Below are 9709 nucleotides of genomic sequence, written 5' to 3'. Positions count from 1 at the left end.
AACTGTGGCCCCTAGTTCTGGACTTCCCTAACATAGGGAACATGTTTCCTGCATCTAGCGTGTCCAATCCCTTAATAATTTTATACGTTTCTATAAGATCCCCTCTCATCCTTCTAAATTCCAGTGAATACAAGCCCAGTCATTCCATTCTTTCATCATATGACAGTCCCGCGCTCCCGGGAATTAACCTTATGAACCTACGCTGCACTCCCTCAATAGCAAGAATGTCCTTCCTCAAATTAGGAGACCAAAACTGTACACAATACTCCAGATGTGGTCTCACCAGTACCCTGTACAACTGCAGAAAGGCCTCTTTGCTCCTATACTCAAGTCCTCTCGTTATGAAGGCCAACATGCCATTAGCTTTTTTCACTCTGTTGTACCTGCATGCTTATTTTCAGTGACTGGTGTACAAGGACACCCAGGTCTCATTGGACTTCCTATTTTCCTAACCTGACACCACTTAGATAATAATCTGCCTTCCTGTTCTCACATTTATCCACATTATATTGCATCTGCCATGCATCTGCCCACTCACCCAACCTGTCCAAATCACCCTGCATCCTCATAGCATCCTCTTCACAGTTCACACATCCACCCATTAGTCATTGCCTGCCATTCTGAAAGGGACCCGTTAATTCCTACTCTGTTTCCTGTCTGCCAACCAATTTTCTATCATGTCAATACCCTACCCCCAATACAATGTGCTCTAATTCTGCCCACTAATTTCCTGTGTGGGACCTTATCAAAGGCTTTCTGAAAGTCCAGGTACACTTCATCCACTAACTCTCCCTTGTCCATTTTACTTGTTACTTCCTCAAACTATTCCAGAAGATTTGACAAGCATGATTTCCACTTTGTAAATCCATGCTGACTTGGACCGATCCTGTTATTACTATCCAAATGCGCCGCTATTACATCTTTGATAATCGACTCAAGCATCTTCCCCCACCACTGATGTCAGACTAACTGGTCTCTAATTCCCTGCTTTCTCTCTCCCTCCTTTCTTGAAAAGTGGGATACCATTAGTTACCCTCCAATCCACAGGAACTGATCCAGAATCTATAGAGCATTGGAAAATGATCACCAATGTGTCCATGATTTCTAGAGCCACCCCTTTGAGTACCCTGGAATGCAGACCATCAGGCCCTGGGAATTTATCAGCATTCAGTCCCATCAATCTACTCAGCACCTTTTCCTGACTAATGTGAATTTCTTTCAGTTCCTCCATCACCCTGGGACCTCTGTCCCCCAGTACATCTGGGCGATTGTTTTTTGTCTTCCTTAGTGAAGACAGAACCAAAGTACCTGTTCAACTCATTTGCCATTTCCTTGTTCCCCATTATAAATCCACCTGTTTCTGTCTTCAAGGGACCCACATTTGTCTTAACTATTTTTTTTCTTCGCAGCAGACGCAACCAGATTTTAAAAACATATTTATCTAATCTGTACCATTTCCTGCTCCTGCCTTTTTTCTTCATATCTTTCTTTCATTCAATCAATAGTTAATTGATTGAACAAAAGATACAGCATGGAAACATCAGGTCGAGACCCTTCATCAGCTTTTTTTAGTCAGAGGGAAGAAGGAATCACAGAACGGGAGCAATGAGAGGATGTTCCTGAACTCTCGTCAGAGAGAGGAGGAGGAGAACTTCTTCAAAGTAGACATACCTTGGGGAGATTTACTCTGACCAGTTCACCCTCCAGCAGATCTTAGGGAAGTGGAAAGAAACCAAAACATCTGGGAGAAACTAATGCATGTTTATAAGACTTTGTTTATACTACATTGTGGAGTATTGTGTGTAGATGTGGTTACCCCTTTACAGGAAGGATGTGGAGGCTTGGAAGAGGGTGCAGAAGTGGTTTACCAGAACGTTGCCTGGTGTGGAAGATATTAACTATCAGGAGAGGTTGGATGAACTTGGATAATGTCGAAGGCTGATGGGAGACCTGATAGAAGGATATAAAATTATGAGAGGCATAGATAGAATAGATGGTTAAAACTTTTATTCCCATGGTGGAAATGTCAAAGATTAAAGGCTTTAGGTTTAAGGTGAAAGGGGCAAAATATAAAAAGATGAGCAGGTGTAAGTATTTTATCAGCAAGTGGCTGGTGCCTGGAATGCGCTGCCAAGGATCATAGCGGAGGCCGATACCATAATGTCAGGTAAGAGGCTTTAAGATAGTCAAATGGATATACAATGAATGGAGTAATATGAATCACAGGTCAGCAGAGGAGATTAATTTAACCTGGCAACATGTTTAGCATGGTCATTGTGGGCTTAAGGGCTCTGTTCTTATGCTATACGGTTCCATGTTCAATAAGAAGTTTTATGAAGTCACTGCATCTTGTCTGTAATTTATTCCACTTACACTTAAAGGGTCGTTAGTGAATTAGCACATGTAATCTCTAGTCGTTCTTTAGCATTTGGAGGGCACACATGTATTCGGCAATGTTTACAAACCAAACTCCCACCTTCTGCAAAAATGGGGCTTGGATAATATCATTGTTGCAGATTGTTTATTTTGTCTACAAATGCTGGTGAGAACTGGTTGCAAATATTATTTTTTTAATCGGCCAATTGCTAAGTAATATTGACAATATCATTGTGTAATTGCGTAAATGTAAAATATTCAATGGACTGGAACATAATTTCGCACAAAAATGAGTTTAAAAAAAAATATAAATGCTATTCTGACACTTATGGTCAAATAATACAACCACTTTACATTGTACAGTTTTCAAACCACATCAGTTATTATTGTTGAGTGTCCCTGATGCTGAAACTGTTTCAGGATATTCTCCACTTTTCTCAATGACTGTTGCCTAGAAGTCAACAGAATTGATGTCAACAGAAATAAACTTCAGAGGACGTTTTTGCTGTGGTGTAGATTTAACATGATTGATCGTGGATGAACCTTCAGGCATTATATGGAAACAAAATGAACTTTCTGTGTAGAAATGGAAATTTTGATGACCAAAATGATTTAGATTTCCATTAGGATATAATATATTGTTTATATAGTGTCTTCTCAACACAATATATTGTTTACATATTAGTTAATAATGGGTGGCACAATGGTGCAGTAGTAGCTGCTTCCTGACAGTGCAGTCACAGGGAGAACATACAAACTACGTAAAGACAGCACCCATGATCAGGATCAAGTCTGGATCTCTACTGCTGCTCCACTGTGCCGTACTGAGTCTATGGACCAAAGGTCCCGTTTCCGTACTGTGTGATTCTAAAACTTCTCTTTTTTTTCTTTGAGATATTTAGTCCCAGCCATATTCCAAGTCAGGTATTTATCGTGCATCTTTTTAAAGATCCCATCTAACTCATTATTAAGCTGCCTTGAATGGAAATGTTTCACATACATGTGTATTTAATTTAGAGGAAGGAAATATATCTCATAATTACAAATTCTATTTAATAATCTCGTACTGGACAATATTCACTTTAATAATTTCAGTGACTTAGTTGCTGTCACCCTTATCACCCATGGGTTTTCTGAATTTGCTCATCTGGGTTGACCTATAAGTAGTCATTTCATGATATTGGTTTTACTGTGAATATTCTGTTCAAGAAACATTGAGATTATCTTTCAAGCGTTAAACAACCTTCACAATAAGAACAGTGGAATGATCTTCCTTCTGTATGCACCCCCTGCACAGCAGTTTTACAAAATATCGCAAAAAACTGGGCAAATGTACAGAAATGAATGTTTGATACCTTTTGGGAGCTCTAACTCACATTCTCAAAAGTGGTGTCTGATATTAGCCAAATGAATAAGAACTGTTTAATCTTTTTTATAAACAATTTTAGAAAATGAAAAACAAAACAAAATCACATCTCATTTCTGTTACCTTGGGAGTTCCTTTACTTTATAACACAACAATTACCAGATTGTTAAATTATAGTATGTTATTTCAAGTCTGAGTAGTTCTTAGTATTTGACGCACTGGCTTCCATCAAAACCAGATGCTGTAGTGTTGCATAATGTTATTGGGAGCGGAGGAAAATATATATTTTTGTTAGTCTGGAAAAAAAAGCTTGTTCCAGATGCAAAAGGCTCTTTGGAGGTAGTCTTGACCAATAATTTAAAAAAAACAAATATATATACAAGCTTTATTCTCTGAGAATCTAGTGCCCCCCAAGGATGTAATTTGTAACAGGGAACCAAATGGTAGCTGTGTGAGCATCAGGCTATGGGTGATACCTACCCAGGACATTTGTCTTCCGAGAAGGACTAAACTGAATAAAGGCGAATAAATGGTGACCGTTTAGCAAAAGACCCAAGGGAAGCAACTTACAACAACATAAAAAGATGCTCTGGGATTCTGACGTGAGATGATTACTTGTCAAACGGATGACAAATATTCTTCTGGAATCTTGGAATCATTGAAAATCGCACCACAAGATTAATCATGCCATTAATCTTGTCTTCTCCATGCTGGCCAAACAAATCCTACCTCCTCTAATCGACATTGCTCTGCGGCCCACGTATGTTCTTTATAACTGCAGTGAGCACTTTTGTCTCTACAGTCCTTTCAGGCAGTCATCAATCTCTGAAAGAAAAAGCTATTCTAATTTCTCTCCAATCAGCAACATTGGCCCTTCTGCTAATGGTAGAAGGCTTGTTCTTTCCACTTTTACCTAGGTATCATTGGCTTCTATCCTAGGGGCCTCATTACCTTTTACAATTGCAAGATTGAATACATATAATTAACCCAAAATTAACCCAATAATAAGGCACACATTGCGAATATGGTTTCAATAAGCCAATGATAACCCTTGCATAGAATCACGTTCCAGATTTATCCATCCTGGGCATTGGGTATCTTCTAAATCTTTTGTCCAAAACGTTAAATAACGAGCATTAACTGACCAATAATAAAATCTAATGTTCTGCAATGCCAAACCACCATTAAAAAAAAATGTCTGTAAGTATTTTTTACTTAGTCTGGAAGTTTTAATGGTTCAGTGGTTCTTTACTCTCATGTATGCACAGAACAGTGAAATTAGTTTGCACAACCCACAAATGCAGAGTCGCGATATTTTGGTGTTGTTTACAAAGAAAAAAGTCTGAAGTCCGAGGTCTGAAGAAGGGTCTCGACCCAAAATGTCACCTACTCCTTTTCTCCAGGCTGCTGCAGACCCGCGACCCAACATCCCCCTCCTAGACCGACTGCCTATCTATCCCGGGGGGGGGGGGGCACCTCCTGCAGCCAACCTTGGAGCCGCTGAGGCAATACCCCTGTCCCTATCCTACCAGCCCGCTCCTCACATCCATCGTCACCTGAGGCTCTCTCCTTGACTCCTCGACTGTACGGTCTTTGGGGCCTCCGAGCTTCCCCCTCAGGCAGCAGCCCGCTGGGCCCTTCTTCTCAGCAGTGAACCAGGCCTCACATGTGGCCGTGGGCAGCCCACCGCCAGTCTACAAGTCATTGTTTTCCCCAAGGTTATTCCATTTCATTTGATGAGCACTAAGATGGGAATCAGTTTACATTAGGGTAGATCTTTAGCTGTTGCCCCAACATTGCTGACCACTGGCCAAACTGTTCCAGTGTGGTGACAGCGCAGTTTTCTGATGGCAGACTCTGTTATAACAGCACAAAGCACATGTTTTGGCAGAGCCAGAGTGCTAAGTACAATTCTGGTCATACTATTGGAAAAATTTGATCACACTAGCTCAGAGGTATTTATGAGTATTATCAGAGCTGGAGAATTTTAGTTACGGAGAAGAATTAGTTAGGTTGGATAAGTTTACCCTGCGACAGAAGATAAACACAAAATGCTGAAGCAACTCTACAGGACAGGCAGCATCTCTGGAGAGAAGAAATTGGTGAGGTTTCGGGTCAAGACCCTTCGTCAGAAAGGTCTGGGTGACCCGAAACGTCACCCATTCCTTCTCTCCAGAGATGCTGCCTGTCCCGCTGAGTCACTCCAGCATTTTGTGTATATCTTCGGTGTAAACCAGCATTTTGCAGTTCCTTCCTGCACATTTATCTGGGACAGTAAGGGCAAGGTGAAGATGCAAGTGAATTGCACAAATTTTGAAAGGCCGAGATTACGTGGATAAGACAAACTTTAGCAGGGCTAATATCAAGGGAGTGTCACCATAGTGGGGGGGGGGGGGGGGGGGGGGTAGACAAGTTGTGAATTTGTTTTTCATTCATAGACTGACAAGGGTCTGCCTGAAAGAATGGTAGAATGAAAAATATGTTTCCAGTGATGAAGTCCATGGGAGAGGCTGGTCACAGTAGGAGATGCCTTGGTTCAGGCAGCTGCAGCTGGCTGCCTTCACAGAGTAGCCTCGACAGCTCAGGGAGGCCCCATTTCCTGGCTCACCAATTGCCAAAGGTGTCAACATAACTGATTGTCTCTGGCACACACAGTCGGTCACACTTAAAAAAACAGTTTTAAAAAGCACCATCGTAAAAATCATTATTCAAATTCAAATGTCCCATCAGATTTTAAAACACCAGAAACATTCACGTCAAAACCAACATCTGTCCACATCACTTTCAATTCTGAACTTTGAAATAACAAAATATAATGTCGAAAGTAGGGTCTCGACCCAAAACGTCACCTATTTCATTTCTCCAGACCCGCTGAGTTGCTCCAGATTTTTGTGTCTATCTTCAGTTTATACCAGCATCTGCAGTTCTTTCCTGCAAATATTAAGACTCTGTTTGCCAGCTGCCGATTTCTCACATTCACTTGAATGGGACTGTTGTGTTTGTGCCAGGTTTAAGGCAGTACAAGTGTGGATGACACATTCCCTAGCTGGAGTATTGCGAAGCCTATGGAAGGTTCATTAAACTCTGTCAGGATCTGTCATAGGCAAACTCTGTCTATGATCATTAAACTCTGTCAGGAGCCCACTGCAGCAGCACAGCGCCAACCATTGCCCCCTGCAGCGCAAACCATGCTCGGAGAATTCACTAGGGACACAAAGACTGCAGATGCTGTAATCTAGAGCAAAAATCAAACTGTTGGAGGAACTCAATTGATCAGGCAGCTTCTGTGGAGGCAGGCAGCAGTCAATGTTTCAGGTTGACGAACCACCTTATGATTCAGGTTGATGAATCAGGATTCAGGGGCAGTCCCACTGCGACGACCTAATCTGCGAGTTTAGAAGGGTTTGCCCTCAACTCAAACTCGTAGCATGGTCGACACGTGGTCCTGCGAGGTCCTATGAGGTCACTGGAACTCTCCTTCATGCTCGAGGGAAGTTCCCGCCTACTCGTGGCTTCTGTTTGGTTGAGGAACATTTTTCAGCATGTTGAAAATGTTTCCGCGAGTAAAAATTGGTCGGCATGGTTCTTTTGAACTCGTAATGCAGTGGAGTGGGGTCGCTATGTAGTTACAGGCAGTCGAGGGCAGTCGTAGGCAATCTCCGTCGCTGACCGGGCATTTTAATTGGCTCATTGGAGTTTTCAGGACCAGGGAAAACTTACCGGTAATGTAAAATGCCCGCTAAACTATATTATAAGTTGTCTGGCTTATTGAAAGTGTCTCCACTCCTCCTTCCCCCCCTTTCCCCCCACCCCCCCCCCTTTCCCCCTTCCCTCTTTCCCCCCCCTTTCCCCCCCCTTGTCCCCCCCCCTGTCCGCCTCTCTGTGGACTTACCGTGTGTGTTGTGCCGTGTGTTACCTTCCTGTGTGTCGTGTGTGTGTGTGTGTGTGTGTGAGGACGCTTCCCGCCCCGACTTTGCGCGTGTGTGTTTCATCGCTGATGGTCGATCCAGCTCGAGGATTTTCAGGCGAGTGCCCTCGAGCTTGAAGGTCGAAGACAGTCGCTGAAAGGTCGCGTCAGTGGGACAGGCCCTTTCCCCATTCATCAGTTCTGAGATGTCCATGCTGTTAATTAACTTTCTAGGTGAAAACTAAATACTGCTCTTCACTGGGAGTTAAACAGATAAGTTTGACACAGTAAATGCTTAGGTTCAATCAACGAAGGATATATTAATTCATCAGAGAGTACTGAGTGTAGAAATTGGGGGGTCATGTTGCAGTTGTACAAGACGTTGGTGAGACTGCATTTAGAATATTGTGTTCATTTCCGGGCACCATGTTATAGGAAAGATATTGTCAAGCTTGAAAGGGTTCAGGGAAGATTTCTGAGGATGTTGCCAGGACGAGAGGGTGTGAGCTGTAGGGAGAGGTTGAGTAGACTGGGTCTCTATTCCTTGGAGCGCAGGAGGATGAGGGGTGATCTTATAGAGGTCTATAAAATCATGAGAATAAATCGGGTAGATGCACAGAATCTCTTGCCCAGAGTAGGGGAATTGAGGACCAGAGGACATAGGTTCAAGGTGAAGGGGGAAAGGTTTAATAGGAATCCGAGACATCACTTTTTCACACAAAGGGTGGTGGGTGTATGGAACAAGCTGCCAGAGGAGGTAGTTGAGCCAGGGACTGTCCCAACGTTTAACAAATAGTTAGACAGGTACATGGATAGGACATGTTTGGAGGGATATGGACCAAATGCAGGCAGGTGGGACTAGTGTAGCTGGGATATGTTGGCCGGTGTGGGCAAGTTGGGCTGAGGGGCCTGTTTCCACACTGTATCACTCTATGGCTATGAGTCTATAATTGCTATATGTAATAACATTGCTGCATACAAGAGTATCACTGTGAAATGTCGAGATTATATTGTTCATGCCAGGGGGTTGGATCTGGAAGGGACAGATTGCCTTTATAAATGTGATTACTGAGGAAATAGTTTAGAGTTATACAGCACAGAACCAGGCTGGGAAACTCCAAAGATATCTGGAATGTCTGTACTGTTCATATCAGAATGTGAAGATTGGGTCAACTTTAAGTAATCTTCTGACTGGCTTTTGGATATACAAATATTGCCCTTTCCTTGCTTTTTAAACATTTAAAATCTAGCTCTTATTTGTGAAATTAAATGCAAACACTGGCTGTCGGATTTCAGTAAAGAACAATATTTAGTTTGAATGGTCTGAAGAAGGGTTTGGATGCAAAACCTCACCTATTCCTATTCTCCAGAGATGCTGCCAGACCCACCGAGTGACTCCAGTTTTTTAGTTTATCTTTAGTGTAAACCAGCATCTGCAGTTCCGTCCGACGCAGTATTTAGTTGCCACCTGGTGGTTCATTTGAGAAGTTAATGAACAGGTTTGAAACCACAAAACTGGTGAATAAGAGCACACATTCTCATACGTTCTGGGATTCTGGGTTAAGAACAATCAAAGCCAACATTGATTTCTGTTTGGTACACAAAAATGCTGGAGAAACTCAACAGGTGCAGCAGCATCTATGCAGTGAAGGAAATAGGTAACGTTTCGGGCCGAAACCCTTCTTCAGACCCGTTTCTGTTTGATTGATTGATTTCTGTTTGCTAATTGTAGGTTAATCTGAGACCTGGCAGTTTTCTGCCTTGCATATTAATAATCCTGCTTTGCATTATACATTTATGCCAAATATTATGTCAGCTAGTCATTTATTGCTGGTTTTGTTTTAGTTTTAGCTTTAGTGATATAGAGCGGAAACAGGCCCTTCGGCCCACCGAGTCCACACCAACCAGCGATCCCCACACACTAACACTATCCTACACACACTAGGGAAAATGTATAATTATACCAAGCCAATTAACCTACAAGGTTTAACCTACATTTAACAATTAACCTACATTTAACCTACATTTAACAATTAACCTACATTTAACCTACATTTAAC

Source organism: Leucoraja erinacea, chromosome 17, assembly GCF_028641065.1.
Source record: "Leucoraja erinacea ecotype New England chromosome 17, Leri_hhj_1, whole genome shotgun sequence".
Taxonomy (NCBI): Eukaryota; Metazoa; Chordata; class Chondrichthyes; order Rajiformes; family Rajidae; genus Leucoraja; species Leucoraja erinaceus.
The sequence above is the reverse complement of the archived record's forward strand: the minus strand, read 5'-3'. Positions refer to the sequence as shown.